Here is a 23,042-nt window from a genome sequence, read left to right as displayed (position 1 = left end):
TGAGAGGCACAGCTCAAGTTGATACACATGTAATTACACAAGCTGTATCCCTATATTTCACTTGTACCTTGAGTTGTTTATAACTCATAAATAAGTCAATAATAGACTATTCAGGACAATATCAAAGCCTCAAATATAATGCAGCTGATTTTTCTGGAGAAGGACCAGGAATAAACAGGGAGGATTCTGAGGAGAAAGAAGCCCAGAGAAACAGAGATCATGAATTTCAAAGACTCTTTTCTTTGGTTCTTTGTGTGTCAGAGTTGGAGGCAATCAGTCATGGGTGAACTGTGGAGAGACTGGAACTGTGGTGAGGATGAACCCATTCTGCTGCTTTAATTAAGACTGTTCTGAGCTCAGTTCCTTTGGGGAACACTGTTCCCATTCGCCTGGAAATGAGGGATTCTGCTCCAACCAAAACGAGCCACACATTCAGCACACACTCGACAAGTGTTAAACAACAAAATAGGCAGAGAATTTTGTATCAGTGGGAAATCTGACATTTTGGCAGGATGTTGGCTTGTCATTCATCAGGCTTCGCCTATGCGTCCCTCTGCAATTACACCACCAAACCACTAGGTCTGAATCATCAGGTAATGATGTTGGATCTTTTGTTCTGGCACTAAACAGAGCCAAATACTGAGGGGCTATACCACTTTATAGTCCTGTAGCCGAGACGTAATTAGCGTAATGAAATTAGACTCGTCTAGCTTCTGTGTTTCATACTTTTCTGTAGTGATTATACACAAAGAGTGTATAAACCCACAGGCGAAAGTTAAAAGTAAATTATTATTATTAGGGGTTCATTCATTTATGAAAATGAAACATCTAAGTGCTTTCTTTTATTTTAAAGCCTTTGGTTAGCATTATAATCGCAGCAATACCTGGCGTTCTGAATGTTTAATTATTCCACTGTTGACTTTTGCACATAACTAATAAGTTAAATCCCCTCCAGTGACGTCACATGAGTCACTCAATCTGTCGTCTGCCAGCGAGCGATGCTGCACATTTCATAGCTTCAGTAAACATATCCAGAGTTAATTTTAGGTCTCGATGCAGTTGGCAGGGAGCCTAGAGGGAGATTAATCGAGTTGGAGATTGTTCTCTGAAACTCTAACTGTCTTTAATACACTTTTCAGTATAAGATCAAAAGTGTGTGGACATCTGCTCGTCCAGGATTTCCTAAACACATTAATAAGGAGTTTGACCCATGTTTTCTGCAGGATCAGCCTCTATCCCTTCAGAGGATGGAGTTCTGTTGTTCCACAGCGTAAAGCTTGGGTGCTTTCCCCGTAACCAGTGTTTGGCACTGAGCACAGTGACCTTAGGCTTAAATGTGGTGTTTGTGATTTTAATCTAATACACTTTTTATTAACAGAGAATGTTTCCATACCATTTCCTAGCTTTTTACTGATTATTTTTGCTGTTAGTTGCATTACTTAAGGAGGAACTGACTCCAAATTTGGGAGAGCACTAACTGCATGAAATTACACACATACAGTCTATGCCTGGCCCACACTACAGGATAATTTGGCCGATTGTGAGGCTGATTTAGTCATCCCAACAATCATGCAAATGATCTTCTCCCAGTGCAGTCTAGGCTGCCCCAATGAACGTTCAATATTTACGATTCAAAATTCAGTGTGCGAAACGCCATGTTAACGTCATGCCTGAAAGATGATAAACCTATAAGAGTCAAACTGGTATTCACCGTTTGTTTACATCCAGTCTGTGTCTGAAATAACCAGAGTGCTGGCTGTTTTTGCTCCAATATCTTCACAGTAATAATTCTGATGAGGGAGCATTATATAAACTGTTAATGTGCTGAAATATTGAACTCTAATATGACTCGGTTACAAACACATTAATTTCAAAATGCTGCAATGTGAGGCAACAAGAGAGCATGGTGTCTGCTGCTTTCTGTTTTGAGAAATTCCCACCTGCTCTCACGATTTAACATTTCGGGAAAAACTCCTGTGAGGTTTTGAGGAGCGGAGCTGTCTGTTGGTGTGTATGACCGGACAGCGTGTGGTGTCTCATTCAGGTTGGATTGTGTAGTTTGGGGACTTTGAAGACTAACAATGATCACCCACAGACAAATCTGTAAAAAAACATCTTTATGTGCGGTGTTTCATGTTTTCAACATTAGTTTAGATTTAAAATCCTGCAGTGTGGGCCAGGCAGAAAACAACAGTGCTACAAAACTAAACAGCTCAAGTTACAAATGATTTTCTGTAATTCAAAAAGCAAATAAAACCTTACAAAGAAGCTGTAAAGCTTACAAAGAAGAGACTTGGTGTAAATGTTATGTTGTGAGAACAGTAGTGCTTCATATTGCTTTATGTTGCCTTTAAATCCCTGATTAGCTCTTATAGACCTCTGGAAAAATTAAGGCAATCCCAGTCAGGCATTTTCTTTCCTGATTTATCATCACTCAAGAACACAGCAATCATACTCATGCCTAGTGACCTGGACATGTCACATATTTGCTGGACCGCCTGCCGGGCTGGCCTACAAGAGGCATATGCTCTTACTGACTGACTGACACCTAATGTTGAAACATGCATGTGCGAGTAGGAACTGTTAATTCATTTTACAGAAAGAACTTAATGTGGCGCCACTACACCACTGCACCACTTGTTATTACTTCAGACACATTTCACATTGCAGTTCGTGAACTATATTTGGAACCGTTCAGTGGTGTCCAGAGGTCCTCTTTTCCCTGGACAAGTACTCTTTTTGGGAACTAAAAAATGCATGTTCAAGTGTTCAAGAGGTTAGAGAGTTGAGAGCAGGACTGGGACACCCTCGCTCTGCTTCAGCGCTGTAGGTCAACCGTCCACCGTGGTGCAGCTCAGTGTTTTACTGGAGCCTCGAACAGAAATGTGTTGAATGTTGTTGAGGTAAAATTTATCATAGTCTCTTCTATATGTTTGGAGAACCTTTCTGTCTTTTCTGTCAAACAGCCTTTTGTTTTCTACTATGTATTTAACAAACAGCGTCATCTTGTTTGTCTCTATAACGACACAAATGACACGGACACATCTCACCGTTACTGACTTTCTGATGAGTAAATTACATCTGCACAGCTATTTGTTTAACTTTACACAAAAAAGGGCAAAATCTCTGGATTATTAAAGTCAGAACACCAGAGCGAGGTGTTACTCAAAATAAACAAGGCTGTGAATTTGTTACAGCACCGGTTTATCAGTCGGACACTTGTAGAAATGTAAGTCAGTAATAAATATCTAGTTCCAGCGAAGCCCTGTTCCTTTAATATAGATTACTTGGCCTAGTTTCTCTTTGTTTATACTAAATTTTAAACAAATCTACCCACATGTGGGGAACCCTCCCTATGACGCAAAAAAAAGTAATTCAAAGACTACAAAGCCATTGAACTTATTGTGTCATTTTAGATGCACTTTATAGAATTTCAATAATAATAATAATAATAATAATAATAATAATAATAATATTTTGCTATAAATAATTATTTTAAAAATCTCTTTTATAAAAACAAAGATAAAGCTATGATCATATTTATCAGGAAATAATTTGGCGCTCTGAACACAATTATAACTGTAAAGGATAATTATAGGACAAAGTTATCTGAGCAGGAACACTGTGTACTTAAGAGGTGCATTAGCTCCTTGTGCTGTGTGATTAAAAGGATTTGAAGTAGCTTTTCCCTGGATGCCTGGCACTGAGTCAGATTTGGAACTGATTGTATGCTCAGAGTCACCTACTCTCTCTCCAGATCCAGCTGTGTCTGAACTGTACCAATACTTCTAGATGCAGATGGAATCAAAAAAAAGGCAGTGTTGCCATGGAGACAAGAGGTGCTTCTTGCTCCTCATATTACTGACGGCATCCACATCCATGTGTTTATGGGAGCACATTTAATTATAATGTATTTTGAGGAAAATGTCTCAGTGTGTTAATTATGTATTATTAATAAATTCATAATTATATCCTCCAAATTCGGATGATGATAATTGTTACTTTTCTAAGAGTTTGAAAACCCCAAGGAGAAGACAGTAGCAATTCCCCTACATGTTGTTCTACATTTAAATAGCCATTGGTCACTTTACACTCACTAAAAAACAGCCTATTTTTTGTAATGAATTGAACAATTTAAGAACCTATTTTAAAACATGTATCCTATTTGTCTTTCTCATAACCTTTAATTTTTTTCTTGTTTATCTCTCCATCATTTCAAATCAGATTCACAGCATACCATGTCACATATATTTATTGATTTTTCCTTTAATGCTCAAAGTAACAGCCATTAAATGCAGAGTGAAATGAAGCTCAAACAGAGACTCTGCTTTCAACATGCAGTTTCTTCAAGTTAAGTTTCTTCAACACCCTATGGGTGACAGATTGATCTAGACCTCCTTTCACAGTTCTACAGACTTGCCCGAAGTTGCTATTCTAATGTAAATAAGCTGCCCTATATGTTCAAATGTTCAAATCTATATGTCATTTATAATAAGTGATTTCATCTACTTTAAGGTGCCAACATGATATAATCTGCTTAGAACAAAGTCCAGATCAGCCACACTTGGCTAGAGGGTTATAAATCCCCTCAGCATTGAGTTGGAGAACAGTGGAGCTATTCGTTGGAGTGATGGAACTCCACTATCACCTTTGAGACGGGTTTTGATCCAGAATTAATCGACTACTTTAGCACCACACTTTGCCATCCTGGCTAAATTCAGTTCCATCAAAGCAATGTCCTGACATCTAGTTTAAGCAGAAGTTTGACAAACAAACGAATATCCTTCATTTCAAAGGAAATGTTGAATAGGTGTCCACAAACCTTTGGACATATTTAGACTAGAAAAGTACGTGGTTCCAGTCACTTATTTGACTGTGATTTGAACAATAAAGTCTTGTAAATGAAGGGGAAATGGCGGCTGCATATTCACTTTTTTTGCGTAGGTAGATATTTTGTGAAATGATGAACACTTTTCTGTGTAAATGTGATGATTATGGCAAATTCTTCTTAGCTATTACAGCTCAAATCCTTAAACTCGTCACTTGCTTGTTCGTTCAGTTTTCCTCAAACTGGCAACCTGCTCGAGCTTCACATCTAGGGATGAGGGAGAGGAGGCAGACAGCTCTCTCCACTTTTCAAACTGTGTTATAGTTCTGTTTTTAAACACTTGGTGTCTATATTACAGATTGTTCCTTTAAAGGGTGGTGTGTTCCAGGTGTAAACAGTCTGGAAAGAGTAGGGTAGTTGGATTCATTCTGATAAAATGGGAGCTGGTGTTGTGGACTGTGTAAAAATAACATTTGAGACTATGAGGTAATTTAATTTTGGTTAGATGGCACTTCTGAACAAAGGGATTTAACAATGCTTCAGCAATGAAATTCAGAGTCAACAAATTAATATTTAAACTTGTCGCTATGTCAACTAATCATTTCCTTAATTTAGGCTCATCTGCAGCTGCTCCAGGTCATTTTTTGATGCATGCTTTTTCACAATGGGTACCTCAGTGTAATCTAATTGACTCATTAGTGCATATTTGGCTGTAATTGGAGTCCTTTTCACCTTTAGGCTGTATATTTTCAACAGAATAAAGAACAGATAACAAGAGATTACACATTGGAATTTATGCTGGTCCACACTTCCAGTCACTCAAGGTAATGCCCTTATTTGAATGTAGCTGAAGATGAAAAATATCTCCTACATTTCCATCTACACTATAGGGTTTTTGGACCAACAGTTCTTCTGAAGTGAAGATTAGTAATAGGAATGTTTCTGGTCAGGTGAACATATCTGTGAGGATCCGTAAGAGCATTATTGAGATAAGGTACTAATGATGGATGGTTTTGGCCAACCCTATTGGTTGGAGTTGGACTGCTCCACTGCTCAAACCTTGCTTAAATATACGCTCAAATCAATTTTTTTTGCATGAGATGTTACGGGTGCACGTTTCAGACCTGTTTTGTACGTACGCACCCTTTATAAATGGGGCCTCAGGTCCCAAAAATTGAGTAGAGCTGAGTTAAGCAGTGTAGGTACTATACAGTGGAAGAGTACCAGTAGCCCACTGTACACTCAGTACTTTCATTCCTCATTCATACTGGTCTATGTTTATACACTGCTCTTTGTTTAGCTCTGATGTTGATCAGAAGAAGATGGGCTCCATTTTTGAGTCTTGGTTCGTCTGAAGTTTTCTCCCAGATGCTCTGAGTGAGTCTGCCCTGCCACTGTCATCTTGGAATGTTGGGTGCATAAATGAGACTAAGAAAAAAGTGAGAGGAAAAAAAATCTATATTTAATCAAGTATTAAGGTTTTTTTTTCCTCTGACATAAGAGGGCCTAATTAAGGGTCTTTGTTCCCATGGCCTGTGACACACACTCTGTGGAGTTTCTTTGCTTTAGTTTAACTGGAGAACTAGTTATTCATGGCTCTGTGAATCATAACCCACTGGTCACCTCTTTTAAAGGAGGATGGATGTAAAAGGTAATTTTAATTTAATTAAACTTATGCAACTTTTCCATCCTGTTTTCTGACTAAGACACATCAGTAGCTCAGCTATCATTGACAGTTAAATCCAACAGATAAAAACATCTGCCTTAAATGTCAAATCTGACACTTGTCTGCTAGCTGCACTCTGAGAGAAATCATCCTGAATCTAGTCTGTGTCTAACATTTCATTCTGTGACTAATAAGAATATTACAGGATCATTCTGCTTATTTCTAGACATTTTGGCTTGTCTTCAGTGATATTATCAGGAGAAAGTGTCTCATTTTCTTGCAATTCCTTTTGATTAGTTCCAGAAATGATGCTCCAAAGATCTGATGTTGGAATGAGAGACTGTTCACCTGATACCGCCATGAACTAATCATGATATAAAACCAAAATGTCTAGAAAAAAGCTGAATAGCCCTGTATTTATCCTTACACTTCCTTCAGAATAAGTAATACTAGATGTGAACTGTCAGTTCTTCAAAGTAATGTTTTAGAAGTAGGGAAAAATGGGTGAGATTGTCTTGATATTTTGGTCAGAGCATCTCTGAAACAGCAGATCCTATAGGATATTCTAAGTATTATTGATCCAGGTGAGTTATAACTGGTGAACTGGCGAAAGGGTCATGCACATTCAAGGCTCAATGATGCATGTGAAGAGCTAGGGTAGCACACAATGCTGAAAATAGTTAATGCTGGCTCTGACAGAAAGGCACTGTAGCTTACTGCCTGTGGGGCTGTGTAGCCGCAGAGCAGTCTCCCTAGGTCCTGGCATTCACGTAGAGAGCTGTTTTGGCAGCATGAGGGAGACCAGCAATATCAGCTTTTATTGTTTTTATGGATCTGTGTATATTGAGTGGATTTGAGATTACCTGAGAAGATCTGTTCATTTATGACTCTCTTTAGAACAGTTGTAAGAGCTGTTGTTAATTATTAGCCTGGCTAATAACCCTGTCCCTATTAGAACCCAATGAACATCATCATTAGCAGCTGCTATAAACCAGCAGCTAATAATCTCAGCCATGAGAACTTTCATTATTCCTTTCATCTGTTCTGTTCTCTCTCTCTCTCTCTCTCTCTCTCTCTCTCTCTCTCTCTCACACACACACACACACACACACATTTCTTCCTAGTGAGAGTCTTAAATTGGATGCCCACTGAGGTTTCCTCCCTTCTACTGTAGGAACAGGATTTACTCTGCTGGAAAATGTTTACATTATTTTTTTAAAAATGTTTTTATTTGATATATATATAGTTTGTGTGTGTGTATTGATTTATTTCAGTAATCCCATTCAAAAAGTGAAACTTTTATATTATACTCATTCATTACACAGATTCAATGCCACGCTGCATTGCTGCAGGAATTCAGGCAAAAGGAGCCCCAACTAAGTATTGAGTGCTGTACATGCTCTTACTTTTAATGTTTATACTTTTCAGTTGGCCAGCATTTCTAAAAATCCTTTGTTTTTGTATTGGTCTTAAGTAATATTATAATTTTATGAGATGCACTAAAGTATTCTTTTAATGGCCAAAAGTGTCCCTTGTGCTCCGCACTTAACCTTGTTTCTTCTCAAATGGAGGTGTTCTCTACTCCATCAGCTCCACCTGTACCTACACAGTGAAATAAGACTAGTGTCAGAGCCTGGGTTGCCATGGTTACAACCCATAGATCTGACCTATGCAAAGGGCTATTACAGGGCTTAGGTGCATGGTCAGTGACCTGCGTATGTGTGTGGCCGTGGGTGTTTGTGTGTTTGTCCCAGCGGTCAGCCTCAATTACTCTCAGTTGTAGAGGTGACCAAGCTGTAATGATGCTGACTGTGGAGTGAGAGTGTTCTTGAGAAGATCTCCGCTCTTCTCAGATGGTAAAAGTGATCATGATGTTGAAGAAGATGGCAATTATTTTGTTGTTTTCTTTTTAATGGCTCTCTTGGTGGAGGGGGTCAAGCTCAGGGCTAGTCAAGCTCTGATTGCAACTTCAGAGAGAATCTTTTTGCTTGTGGACACTTAAGCAGTGGGTCTTTTTATCCTACCAAAACTAACATTAGCATGGGGTGTTTATTCATTGCCTGTAACCACTTATTTAGTTTAGGGTCGTGGGTCCAGAGCCTACCTGGAATCATTGGGCATAAGGCAGGAACACACCAGTTACTCACAGGGCAATACACACACTCACATCTAAGGACACTTTTTGAGTCGCCAGTCCACCTCCCAGCATGTGTTTCTTGGACCGTGGGAGGAAACCCACGCAGACAACACACCAAACTCCTCACAGACAGTCACCCGGAGTGGGAATTGAACCCACAACGTCCCGGTCCCTGGAGCTGTGTGACTGCGACACTACCTGCTGCGCCACCATGCCACCTCAGCATGTGGTGTGTTTTATTTATTTTCATTTTTTTGAGTGCAGCTCACATGAAATTCTAGCCCCTAGCTGAAACAGTTTATGATCCATAGAGTGGGTCCCTCACAGGGTGGGTGACATTCATTCATTTTCTAATTCAGGGTCACGGTGGGTCCAGAGCCTACCTGGAATCATTGGGCGCAAGGCAGGGAATACACCCTGGAGGGGGCGCCAGTCCTTCACAGGGCAACACACACACACACACATTCACTCACACACTCACACCTACGGACACTTTGGAGTCACCAATCCACCTACCAATGTGTGTTTTTGGACTGTGGGAGGAAACCGGAGCACCCGGAGGAAACCCACGCAGACACGGGGAGAACACACCAACTCCACACAGACAGTCACCCGGACCGGGAATCGAACCCACAACCTCCAGGTCCCTGGAGCTGTGTGACTGCGACACCCATGCCTGGGTGGGTGACATACATACATACATACATTTTCTTTTCCGCTTTTCCATTTCAGGGTCGCGGTGGCAACAGGGCGAGCAAAGAAGCCCAGACGTCTCTGTCCCTTGCAACATCCACCAATACCTCCTGGGGGATCCCAAGGCGTTCCCAGGACAGCCGGGAGATATAATCCCTCCAGCGTGTCCTGGGTCTACCCGGGGGCCTCCTTCCAGTTGGACGTGCGTGGTATACCTCCAGTGGGAGGCGTCCAGGAGGCATCCTGATCAGATGCCCAAACCACCTCAACTGACTTCTCTCAATGCGAAGGAGCAGCGACTCTACTCCGAGCTCCTCCCTAGTCACTGAGCTCCTCACCCGATCACGGAGAGTACGCCCAGCGACCCGTCGGAGAAAGCTCATTTCGGCCACTTGTATTCGCGATCTTGTTCTTTCGGTCATTACTCAGAGCTCATGACCATAGGTGAGAGTGGGGATGTAGACTGACCGGTAAATTGAGAGCTTTGCTTTATGGCTTTGCTTTGCTTCTCTTCACCACAACGGTTACTGCAGACACTGCACCTATCCTATGGTCAATCTCTCCATCTCTCTTCCCATCACTCGTGAACAAGAACCCGAGATACTTGAACTCCTTCACTTGGGGCAGGTTCTCACCCCTTATCTGAAGGGAACATGCCATCTGTTTCCGGGAGATAACCATGGCCTCAGACTTGGAGGTGCTGATCCGCATACCGACCGCTTCACACTCAGCTGCAAACTGCTCAAGTGAATGCTGGAGGCCTCCGTGCGAAGAAGCCAGAAGAACAACATCGTCCGCAAAAAGCAGAGATGCCACCTCCTGAGCTCCTCGACGGAAGCCCTCCTGCCCCAGGCTACGCTGCACCACCCTGTCCATGAATATCAGGAACAGGAATGGAGATAAGGCACAGCCCTGACGGAGTCCAATGCCCACACTGAACAAGCTTGACTTACTACCAAGGATGCGAACACAACTCAAACTCTGAGAGTACAAGGACCGTACGGCTCGCCGGAGCGACCCTGGCACAACTTTCCCTGCCATCGGATCCAACTCACCACCAGATGGTGATCGTTGACAGCTCAGCCCCTCTCTTTACTCGAGTGTCCAAAACCTACGGCCTCAGGTCAGAAGACACAACCACAAGGTCGATCATTGACCTTTGGCCCAGAGTGCTCTGGTACCAAGTACACTTATGATCAATCTTATGTTCGAACATGGTGTTCGTTATGGACAAACCATAGCTAGCACAGAAGTCCAACAACATCACACCACTCGGGTTTAGATCAGGCAGTCCGTTCCTCCCAATCACTCCTCTCCAGGTTTCCCAGTCATTGCCAACATGAGCATTGAAGTCCCCCAGCAAAACAATAGAGTCAGTGCATGGAATCCCCTCTAGAACTCCACTCACTGCCATCAAGAAGGCCGAATACTCTGAGTTGCTGTTCGGTGCATACGCACACACAACAGTCAAAGTTTTCCTCTCTGCAAGCCGGAGCCGCATTGAGGCGACCCTCTCGTTTACTGGGAAAAACTCCAGCTGTACAGGCGCCAGCCGGGGACTTGTAAGTATACCCACATCCGCCCAGCGCCTCTCACCCTGTGCAACTCCTGAGTAGGAGAGAGACCAACTCCTATCGAGGAGTTTGGTTCCAGAGCCTACACTGTGTGTAGAGGTGAGCCCAACTATATCTAGCTGGTATCTCTCAACCTCACGCACCAGCTCTGGCTCTTTCCCCCCCCAGTGAGGTTATGTTCCACGTACCAAGAACCATTTTCCACTGACAAGTTCCACGACGCCAGGGGCCCCTTCGCCCCCGTTCTGTGCCTGATGGGCATTGCACCACACCCCTACTCTGGATCTTGCGGGTGGTGAGCCCACATGATTCTCCCACATTGCCATTTCGGGCTGAGCCCGGCCGGGTTACGTGGGCTGCCCGGCCACCAGGCGCTCGCCGTCGGACACTACCCCCAGGCCTGGCTCCAGGGGTAGGTCCTGGTAACCCTTTCCCAGGCAGGGTACACTGAATTATAATGGGTGTACTCATAGGAATGCTTTTGGATCATGTTTGTCTGGATCTTCACTCCGGACCTGTTCGCCATGGGAGACCCTACTGGGAGCTAACAGCTCCCGACGACATAGCCCTGGAGGTCATGAGACCACACAAGCCCTTCCGCCACAACAAGGCCCTGATCCAGGAAGGGGGGTGGGTGACATGTATAAATGAAATCTTTGATACATCCTGACAACATGGTATCTGTATAATGATTGTTAAAATAAATATTGGCACCAAACTAGGCACCCTCTAAACCTGTCCTTACCCTTAAGAGGCACCCATACCCTTGGATTGAGGTGTTGGTTGAGGTTGTTGAGAATGAATTAGACAAAGTTGTGTGTATGTGAAGAGAGTAAGGATCATTCATTCATTATCTGTAAGCGCTTATCCAGTTCAGGGTCACGGTGGGTCCAGAGCCTACCTGGAATCATTGGACACAAAGCAGGAATACACCCTGGAGGGGGCACCAGTCCTTCACAGGGCAAAACACACACATTCACTCACACACTCACACCTACGGACACTTTTGAGAGTAAGGATGTTTTATTTTAAAATGGAGATGGAAACGTTAACCGAGATGTTTCTTGTTCGCGACTTTCCCATCCGTGGGAGCATACACATATTATAGAAAATGTTATCACCCTCAATTGTTCCATAAACAATCTTGCCCTCAAGCATCAAGGTTATAAACCGATGAAACACAGGCAGAGAAGAGACAAACAACTCCAAAAGGGTTCACAGTAACCTAAAACAAAGTATAAGAGAATCAGAATAAAATATAGAATTAATATGAAATTAATCACTTTCCAACAGAGATCTACAGTTCAGTCCCTGGTGATGTCATCTGTAAGTGGGAGTCCAAGGGTGAATACTATTTCTTAATGTTTTTCACCTACCCGTTGTTTTTCAGTGTTAACATGCTCTTGGGAACAGACTTACAATGTGTAGTGGTTAAAATGGTCCCTTTTGAAATGGGACAAACCTCCAAGAGCCTCATACAACTTCAGATCACACAAAAAAGCAGCTGTTCAGGTTGCACTCTGCTGCCGATCTGCAGTGATATCAGATTAGTTCTGGGTTTTAAAGTAGTTAAATGTTGGATTTCACTTTGTCTTCCAAAGTGTTCGACAGTCTAATATCGTCACCCACTCCTTACTCTCTGTGGTATGAAGCTGCATTCAGCTGCTTATTCTGTACTTTTTTATTTGAACCTTTCAGTTCCACTTTAAATGTTGCTGTAGTCACAGGTGCTTGTATGCAACTGGAAACTGACCAGCTAACCATGATGTTTGTTATTAAGTCAAGGGACATAATGCACTGAAATTATATCAAACTAAGACATTACAATGGTTATCATAATTTTTAAAGCGGAAAATACTTACAATTGTGGCTTTTTGTTTGCTTGCATAGCCATCTTGCCGATAATTCACAAGGCATTCTTAATCCTTCTGGTATATACAACAGAGTATACAGGCTTGCCCCATTTTCCCAAAAAGAATTTAGACACCCTACTCCTGGCCAAAATGGAGGAGTAGGGCTAAGGGGGGACCTCACTCTTCCCCACAGCAGAGCAAAATGCTAGCCAGTGTATAAGACAATTTGTTACAGTACATACTATTACAGCTCTACCATAGAGCACTCTAAAGAAAATGGAGGTTCAAAGATATGAAAAAAAGTAGATAACACCCAAATCTTGCATCTAAAACCACATAAAACATAAACATCATCTTAGTCAGTGTGATCTCAGCAGAGGACAGTGTGTGGGCTGTCATTATGCAATTTCACAAACAAGCCGCTGCTGTATATTTAAGAGCCATTTCCTTGTCTGTAATGTGGCCATTAATTAGCAGTTTCTGTCCGCCTTTTAGTTTCTCGCCTGTTAAGACCGAATTAAGCTGGGAGCTGATTTTTAATTACCCTTTCCCCTTTTAATAACACATGTGAGGAAACATTCCTGGAAACATCTCTGTAGACGTCACTGTCTGTAACTGTTAAATCAGTGTGGAAAATGTTGGAGGTATTTCAACATATCTCTATGTAAACCACATTAGAATGTTAATCGACACTCATGAATACAGTACCTTGCTTGATAGGGACTAAAATCCCACAGTATTTACTGTTACTACAGCTTCCATTCTCTTCAGGACACTTTTTTTTCGAAGGGACATGCTTCCAGACGTCCACAGTTCACAGTAGCCATTGTTCTAAATGGGGAACCTCTATCATACCTTTACGATGTCCTTTTCTCAATGTGGGATTCTCTTCTGCTCCACATTCTTTCAGACCCACAGTGCTGTGGTATCCTCACAGTTGAAGGATGGACATAAATGGCTGCTGATTTGTTCAGAAATGGGCGGCTCCCGATCTCCTCTTTCCTCTCAAAGACAAAAGTTGTAAATTTCTGATGGAGATGAAGAAATTTCCCTTTCACACTCATATTTCCTTTAGAAATATCTCTTAAAAATCAATAATTTGCACTGTGCTGAATACTACAATGATCAATAAGAAAATGAGAGAGAGAGAGAATTCTTATACCTTCTGACTGATATGAAATGGTGACTGTGTAATATAAATGAACCAGCTTGCTGTGCTCTTTAGTGTACACTAGCTCTGTGAGTGAGTTAAAATTCAGGGTTTTCTTGAGAGGAAGGTGATCTCCTTTTGGGTGAATTTAGCCTCCACCCACCCCCACCCACATCCATGATCTTTTAGGTTGCTATGGAAACATGGAACTAATTGCTGGGATTGTGGGGATATCCTCGATAACAAGGTGTGTGTGCGCGTGTTTGCGTGGGCGTGTAGAGTAACAGAGACAGAATTCTCTTGTGTTCACTTGTTTGTATCTGACTGTGAAGAAGTAATGTATTGGTAAGCAGTGAAAGGACATTAGGTTCACTATATGGACTTCACTGAGGCCTCCACGTGTATTCCACTGCAAAATCACTGCATTTATATATGCATATATAAATATATTAACATGAAAATAAATAGTATTTACAATTGCAATTTGTGTAAAAAAAATTACTCAACTGACAACACAGTCAAAGTCCTGCAGTCACCAAAATACCCACTAAAGGCAAACAGGGTTAACATAGACCTTTTAACATGGGGTCTTTCGCCTTCATCAACAGGGATGAACAACTGATTAAAAACTCACACAAAGCATTATATTATAGTCATTGCCCAGTTTATAGAGAAGAGGTGGTGCCACAGGGTGCTCATTTGCTCAATTGATTAAATACAATCCGAGTTAAGAATAGAAGAATAGAGAAGTATTATTCCCCACTATTTGAAACATTTAAAGGGGGACGTCCCACCCCACCCCTTTTAAAAATGAATTTCAGGCCCTGCAGGAATATAAATCCCCCCAGCACTGGACTGTGAGGCAATGGAACCGTGTTCTCTGGGGCAATGGAACCCAATTCTATGTTCAAGATGGCGCCGAGGATGGCAGCCACGGTGACGAGCTCCTCCGTGTTATGTTTGTTTTTGTTAATTAATGTTGTCTATTGTACCTCAAACTTGGTCAGCTGGAACAGAGAACAGTTATTAACCGCCAGGGACAACATTTCTCCTGATTTTATGCCGGAATTTATTCAAAAACCTTCAGAGTGTGTGGAAATCTTTACAACGGCCGCGCTGACGCTGCTCGGCCTCGCAAGGAGACGCTGGAGTCGCAGACGAAGGGGCAGACGCGCGGGCGCGCTCGTGCGTCTCAGGCGGCGCGGGCCTCGCACACCTCTACCATCATTATTCCTCTCCAACCTCCGATCTCTCAGCAACAAAACTGAGGAACTACTCCTGCTCCACCGGACCAACAAGGACGTCTCCTCTGCTTCTGCCCTCTGCTTCACGGAGACCTGGCTGAACGAGCTGATCCCGGACAGTGCGCTGGACGTACCGGGCTTCCAGCTACTGAGAGCGGACAGAGACGTGGAACGTAGCGGGAAGAGTAGGGGAGGAGGAATCTGCTTCTACATCAACGAGCGCTGGTGTAGAGACACTACAGTATTGTTAACATCATGCTCTCCTCATCTGGAGTCTCTCTTCATTAACTGTCGGCCGGTTTACTCTCCCAGAGAATTCAGCTCCTTCATTCTGGCCGGCGTGTACATTAGGCCGAGCGCGTGCACCAGCGACGCGCAGAGACAACTGGCCGAACAGATAATGGAACTAGAGAGAGACCATCCAGACTCGCTGCTGATCATTCTGGGGGACTTTAACAGCGCTAACCTCACGAAGGAGATGCCCAAATACAGGCAACATATCGCGTGCGCTACACGTGAAGGCAACACACTAGACAAATGCTACACAAGCATCAAGAATGCCTATCGCGCTGTTGCGCGCGCCGCTCTCGGGCTCTCCGATCACAGCCTCGTTCACCTCATTCCCACGTACCGGCAGAAACTCAAAACCAACAAGCCGGCCATTACAACAGTGAAGAGGTGGACCAGTGGAGATATAGAGAAGCTGCAGGGCTGCTTCGAATCCACAAACTGGGCTGTGTTTGAGGAGGCGACAGACGGACTGGACGAATACACAGACGCTGTGACGTCATATATAAGCTTCTGTGAAGACAGCTGTATTTCAACTAGAACACGTGTTAAACACAGTAACAGCAAACCCTGGTTTTCTATAGAACTGAAACAGCTTAGGCGAGAGAAGGAGGCCGCATTCAGGAGTGGAGACAGAGCTGTCTACAAAAAAGCCAAGTACAGATTGGAGAAAGGGGTTAAAGCAGCGAAAAGAAAGTTCTCAGAGCAGCTGAATAACCACATCACAGCTAACGACCCATCGTCAGCCTGGAACAGTCTTCAGCTTCTCACTGGCTACAAGGTGAGAAATACCCCCCTCCACCTGAACGACCGTCAGCTCACCAACGACCTGAATGAGTTCTTCTGCAGATTTCAAACAATAGACAATCAGCAGACTCTCTCACCCCATCATCAACCCCCCTCCTCCCCCACACTGGCTCTCACACCTCCACCCCCAGCTTGTCTCACCATCAGCCTGCAGGACGTCCACAGACTCTTCAGCAGACAGAAGGTGAAGAAAGCCCCGGGACCTGATTCAGTTTCTCCATCCATCCTAAAACACTGCTGTGACCAACTAGCACCAGTCTTCACCAGCATCTTCAACAGATCACTGGAGCTCCGTTGTGTTCCAGTCTGCTTCAAGACCTCCACCATCATTCCAGTCCCCAAGAAATCCACCATCACTGGATTTAATGATTACAGACCTGTCGCCCTGACATCTGTGGTCATGAAGGTCTTTGAACGCCTGGTCTTAGCCCACCTAAAGACCATTACAGACCCCCTGCTGGACCCCCTGCAGTTTGCATACAGAGCAAACAGATCTGTTGATGATGTGATCAACCTAACTCTCCACTTCATCCTTCAGCATCTAGACAGCTCTGGAACCTACGCTCGGGTTCTGTTTGTTGACTTTAGCTCGGCTTTCAACACCGTTGTGCCGCAGCTACTTCAAAGCAAACTGTCCCAGCTGTCAGTGCCGGACTCCATGTGTCAGTGGATTGCAAACTTCCTCACAGACAGAAGACAGTATGTGCGGCTTGGGAAACACACCTCAGACCTTCGAACACTCAGTACTGGAGTTCCACAAGGGTGTGTTCTTTCACCCCTTCTCTTCAGCCTTTACACCAACGACTGTGTCTCCAAGGAACCAGCTGTAAAGCTCCTGAAGTTTGCAGATGATTCCACTCTGGTGGGCCTCATAGCCAATAGTGATGAGTCTGCTTACAGAAAGGAGGTTGGTCAGCTGGTGTCCTGGTGCAGTGACAACCACTTGCTGCTGAACACAGACAAGACTGTAGAGATGGTGGTGGATTTCCGACGCAACCCACCCCCTGTATCCCCCCTCTACATCAAGGGCACCGCAGTTTCCACTGTAGAGTCACTCAAGTTCCTGGGCACCACCATATCCAGGGACCTGAAGTGGGAGAGGAACACCGTCTCCATCACCAAGAAAGCTCAGCAGAGAATGTTCTTCTTGAGACAGCTCAAAAAATTTGACCTGCCACAGACCCTGATGATCCAGTTCTACACAGCGATCATCGAGTCCATCATCACCTCATCCATAACCACCTGGTTTGGTTCCTCTACCTCACAAGAAAGAGCCAGGCTCCAGCGCATCATCAGATCAGCAGAGAAGATCATTGGATGTAACCTGCCAACGCTTCAGGAGATCCACACCAGCAGGGTGAGGAAACGCGCTCGCAAAATTATGCTTGACCCCTCACATCCTGGACATCACCTCTTCCAGACTCTCCCTTCTGGTAGAAGACTAAGGACCATCAAAACCAGCACAACACGACATGCTAACAGCTTCTTTCCCAGAGCTGTAGCTCTCCTCAACCACAGTGAACACCTCTGAGTCTCCAAACCACTGAACTAAACCGACTGGACATAACTGCACTGAACAGGACACTTTACTCACTTGCACTATGCTATTTTGCACAGCTGTACAGAAGTTCTATTTCTGTAACTTCTACAACAATATATAATATAACCTACTTTAGGAATATCTGGAAACATTTTTATTCATACGCATATCTGTACAGTATAGATTTTATATTTTATGTTGTCTAATTTATGTCTTAACGCTCTTTTTTTCTAGTACTTAACTGTATTTTTTTTAGTCTATTTATTGTTTATTGTACCTCTTTTAAAGTTTTGTTAACAGTCTGTGTACGTGTTACATGTCATACATGTGTTGCTGTCACCAAGACAAATTCCTAGTATGTCTAACATACCTGGCGAAATAAAGAGATTCTGATTCTGATTCTGATCTGATTCTGAATTCAGTGACTCTGGGATGAGTGGGGATCCAGAACTAATCCTCCATCATCAGTGCTTATGGCTTTGTTTCAACATCTGGTCTAAAGCCTTCCTAGAAGAAGCAAGCTCAAGTACATTTGAATGTAAATACATTTGTACTTTTACTCAAGTGAAGATCTACAACGAGGACTTTTACTGGAATAATATTTTACCTTGAGTAGCTGTGCTTTTACTCAAGTACACGGTTTGTGTACTTTGTCCACCACTGCTAAGCGTGCTGAGCTGTCCAGTGACATTGCATTAACTCCATGTCTTGGAGGAAAGTTCCAGGTTGGTGGCATTGTGTGTGATTAAAAAAAGGTACATCAATTAATAGAACATATTTCATACAAACTGCCAATTCAGAGTGCTTGACAGCCAAAGTATAGGGAAAAGAGTAGTAAAATAGTAAAAGTGTAAAGAATAAGAAAAACTGAAAAAGAAAAAAGAAATATTTTGGTAGTTCCTAGCTAATGACGGGAATGAAATTGGGATAAAATAAAATAATTCGTTTTTAACACACCATTGTTCAGTTTGGAAGTGTTTCTTGCAGCTTACCGCTACGGAGAAATAGGTGCCTCCCAAAAGCTGCCTCTTTAAAATTTGCCTGGAATAAGCTGAACTAATTAATGTTCCCCTGTGTTCATCACAGAGTCAACATTAATTTCACTGATTGGCTTTTGTTTGTATCTGTGTATTGCAAATGTGTCTAATTTTTAGTGAATCAAAGCTATTCTTCCTTCCTCTCTCTTATTTGTCAATAATCACTGGTCTTTGTGTCCTTTCACTGGGAGAAGACAACTCCACACCTTGGGTCTGAAAGGATAAAAAGCATGAGAAAAAGGAAACAGACAAAAATAGCAATCAATGAGTTTCTCATTCTAATGTTCACATTGCTGAATGGCTTGGTTTGGGATTCACTTCACACACGTACAACCAACTTCTAAGACTAATCTATTGAAGAGTGGAAGCTGATAAGGAGTTATCACACTAAACAGTGAAGTAATCAAAATTATATTTTGTTGTCAAGGCTTCTGGGTAATTTTCTCAGCTCAGTCTATTCTCTCTCTCTCTCTATCTCTCTCTGGTTTATCAGGAGGATTGATAAAAATGAGTCATGCTGAGATTTAGAGACTCTAGTTTGCAGAAGGATGTACTCCATTTGTTCTCCGTTTGGGGGAAATGTTCAGGTTCAGTCAGGCAGTATTTACAACTCACTGGTCCTGAGAAAACAATACCATTGACTATTTTTCAAATATCTGCATAATTTAAAATGTTGGAGACATGCAATCTATGCTTTCTTCATGCAGGCATAGTGCTAGAGTTATAAACTATGAACTAAAACACAAATTCATCTCTCAGCTATGATTGGAAGCAAGGATACATCAATAATTGGGTGTTGCTAATTGTTCAGTTTCAGAGTCAAAGATACATGAAAAGAGCCAGGACAGAGTCATGATTTATCCAGTGTTCACAGCAGGGTCAGATCATGACACATGATACATGTGTGTAAATGTTGCCTAGTTATGAGCCGTGGAGTGTGGGAACAGCTGTGAAAAGTATTCAACATGCCTCATGTCAGGTGAACCACAGCTCCAGAAAATGCACAGAAATTATTGTAATTATTTATATAACCTACTGTAAATGACCCGTCCAGCTCCACTGTGCGATAACACCTTATTTGAGACTCTGTTCTCTTTCTGGAGTTTCTTTACAGCCATACGCCCACAGACACTATCACAGTTCTTGCTGAAGAAGCTACAATTTCTTGGTTCCAACTCAGAAACTGTACTTAAACTTTCATCTTTGAGAGATTCAGAGACAATCTGGCTCCACTCTTGCTTCAGGTCCTGAAGAAAAATAGGTCAACACAATGGGTCTGAAAGGATGGGAACCTAGGGAAAAAATAAATAGAGACGTTAGGGGGGAAAAAGCTGCTGGTGGATTAGCCACCACAAAGCCCACAGCTCATAATGTGAGTAACTTGTAAGACTGGGCTTCGGAGGTGTGGATACATATTGCTGTGAAAAAAAAAAAATGCAAAGAAGCAATGGCATAGTCCTGATGTAAAACATTGACTTGTTTTTAATCTTGAAAGTGAATGTCATTGATGGCATTGACCTTCATTGAGCCGTCACTCGCCTGCACGCGCACCCATGCACACACACACACACACACACACACACACACACACACACACACACACACAGTGAAGAGTGAAATCAATTTGCTCACCTGAGTGTGTGTTCGCCTGAAGCAGGTGAACACATGCTTAGGTGAGCAAATCGATTTCACTCTCCACACTTTGTGCTTGTGACCAAAAGACTCCTCTTCATCACTTTTCATTTAAAGAAAGCAGAGCATTTCTATTTTATTTCTATGTTATTTAGTTCTATGCTAAATGTCATAATATTGAAACCTCATATATACATTAAAAAAGTCCTGGACAGGTGATTCAGGCTCCAAATAGTCTTATATACATGATATTTCCAAAAGTGTTCACTTGTCTGCTTTCACAAGCATATGAAATTGAGTGACATCCCATTCTTAATCAATAGGGTTTAACATGAGGTCCACCCACCCTTCTCCTCTGGGGAGGTTTTGCACAAAGTTTAGAAGTGTGTTTATGGGAATTTTTGACCATTCTTCCTGAATCGCATTTGTGAGGTCAGATGCCGATGTTGGACGACAAGGCCTGGCTTGCAGCATCCACTTTAATTCATCCTAGTGGTGTTCTATCAGGTTGAGTTCAAGCCAGTCACTTCCACACAAAAATTCACTAAGGCACGTCTTTATGGAGCTTGCTTTGTGCACTGGTGTACCATCATGTTGGAGCAGCAAGGGGCCACACAAATTTGAGAGCATGAAATTGTCCAAAATCTCTTGGTATGCTCAAGAATTAAGAGTTCCTTTCACTGTAATTATGGGTTTGAGCCCAACTGCTGAAAAAGAAACCCACACCATAATCCCCCCTCACCAAACTTGGCATTCAGTCAGACAAAAATACGATTCTCCTGGCAACCACCAAACCCAGACTCATCCGCTGACCCTGCTGTCATTTTATGTGACCTACCACTTCGTGGCTGAGTTGCTGTCATTCCCAGTCACTTCCAATTTTGTTATAATACCACTGACTGTTGACTGTGGAATATTTATTAGTGAGGAAATTCCACTGGACTGGACACAAGTGGCATCTTATCACGGTAACATCTTATCCATGCTTGAATTCACTGAGCTCCTGGGTGTGACCCATTCTTTCACAAGTGTTTGTAGAAGCAGTAGCTTGGTTTTATATACCTATGGCCATGGAAGTTATTGGAACACCTGAATTTAGATTGGGTTAATGAATATTTTTGGCAATGTACTGTATATTGGATAAAACACTTCATATCAGACAACTTAGTTCCACTGCTCCACAGCCTAGTGCTGAGAGCCTTAATGCACCACTAGCTGACAACTAGCATGGGGACCGTGGACCTTGTGCAATTGCTCCAAAGAATTTTACACAGTTTGTCTGAATGGAATTAAACTTAGATGGGTACTCTTATTTTGCATCACGAGAACAGATGGAGCTGCCATAGGGTGAGAGATATTACAACAGAGTGACATCTAATCTGTGAAAGAGAGAGACAGAGTTGACAACAAGATAATCACTGTGCAGAAGAAACTGAACAACAGTGACTCTTCAACCCAACGTCTACTGTCCACCATATATCAATCAATGTCTCTCTCTCTGTCTCCACTCTTTGGCTTTCCCTCTGTTACTTTGAAACCCTATTACATCCTATATATCTCCCAATTTTCCCCTTACTCACTGACTTCTCTCATTCTTTCTAATTCATCGTTTTGGTTGCTGTGTCCCATCTCTCTCTCTGCCCCCACACCCAATCCCATGGTGTACAGTGTTAATTAGGCCAGGTTTCTCTCTGAGCTCAGTTTGATCAGAGAGGTTTGAGGGTGTGTTTTTGAGTGATATTTTGTTAAGGATTAAGATATTTCTCTCTCTCTCTCTCTCTCTCTCTCTCTCTCTCTCTCTCTCTCTTTCCTTAACCCACTCACTTTTCCACCCACACATCCAGTCGACATACCTTTAAGGAGGTGTCTCTCCTTTATTCTTTCATTCCTGCTCCCGTGACACTCTCTCTCTCTCTGTCTCTCTCTCTCTCTCTCTCTCTCTCTCTCTCTCTCTCAACTCCGTAGCTCAGTTTTAAGTCCAGATGGACTATCAGTAAAGCTGGGAAATCCTCACAGAAACCTTACAGAAAAAGCCAGAGGTCACCATGCCCAATGCCAAGTGTTTGAGAGGATCATACAAGCCCATTTAACTGCAACTATGTTCTCTGGAACCCACTACGTGGAACATAAATGGTTCATTCGGGTACTACAACGTACAACATAATCTTAAAGAAAGAAAGCCTACATTCCTTCTCTGATAGACAGGAGCTGCACTTCATAGAAAATTTTACAAATAATGAAATCACTTTTGCTGCATGTTCAGCAGCTTATTACGCCTTTAATGACCTTTTGTGAGGAATTTTATCAGACCTTTTTGGTGAGCATGACATCGGAAGTTGAACATATGAGACAGGTCAGGATTTAACGAGGACGTCTCAAAATATGTTGCCCAAACCTGATGCCATTAGCCTCCACTCATATGTTCATGTGTTTATGAGAAATCCTGACGTGGGAGGCATTAATAATCCCTCTCTGTTATATTGTGCCTTCATTACTGTCTTTTTTTCTCATCCGCTGCCCCCCCCCATACCTTCTTTTCTTCTGAACCTGGCAATTAAAGAGACCTGCGTTCCTCCTTTCTTCCATTCTTTCT

The sequence above is a fragment of the Hoplias malabaricus genome, chromosome 1 (genome assembly GCF_029633855.1).
Source record: "Hoplias malabaricus isolate fHopMal1 chromosome 1, fHopMal1.hap1, whole genome shotgun sequence".
Taxonomy (NCBI): Eukaryota; Metazoa; Chordata; class Actinopteri; order Characiformes; family Erythrinidae; genus Hoplias; species Hoplias malabaricus.
This window is presented reverse-complemented; position numbering follows the sequence as displayed.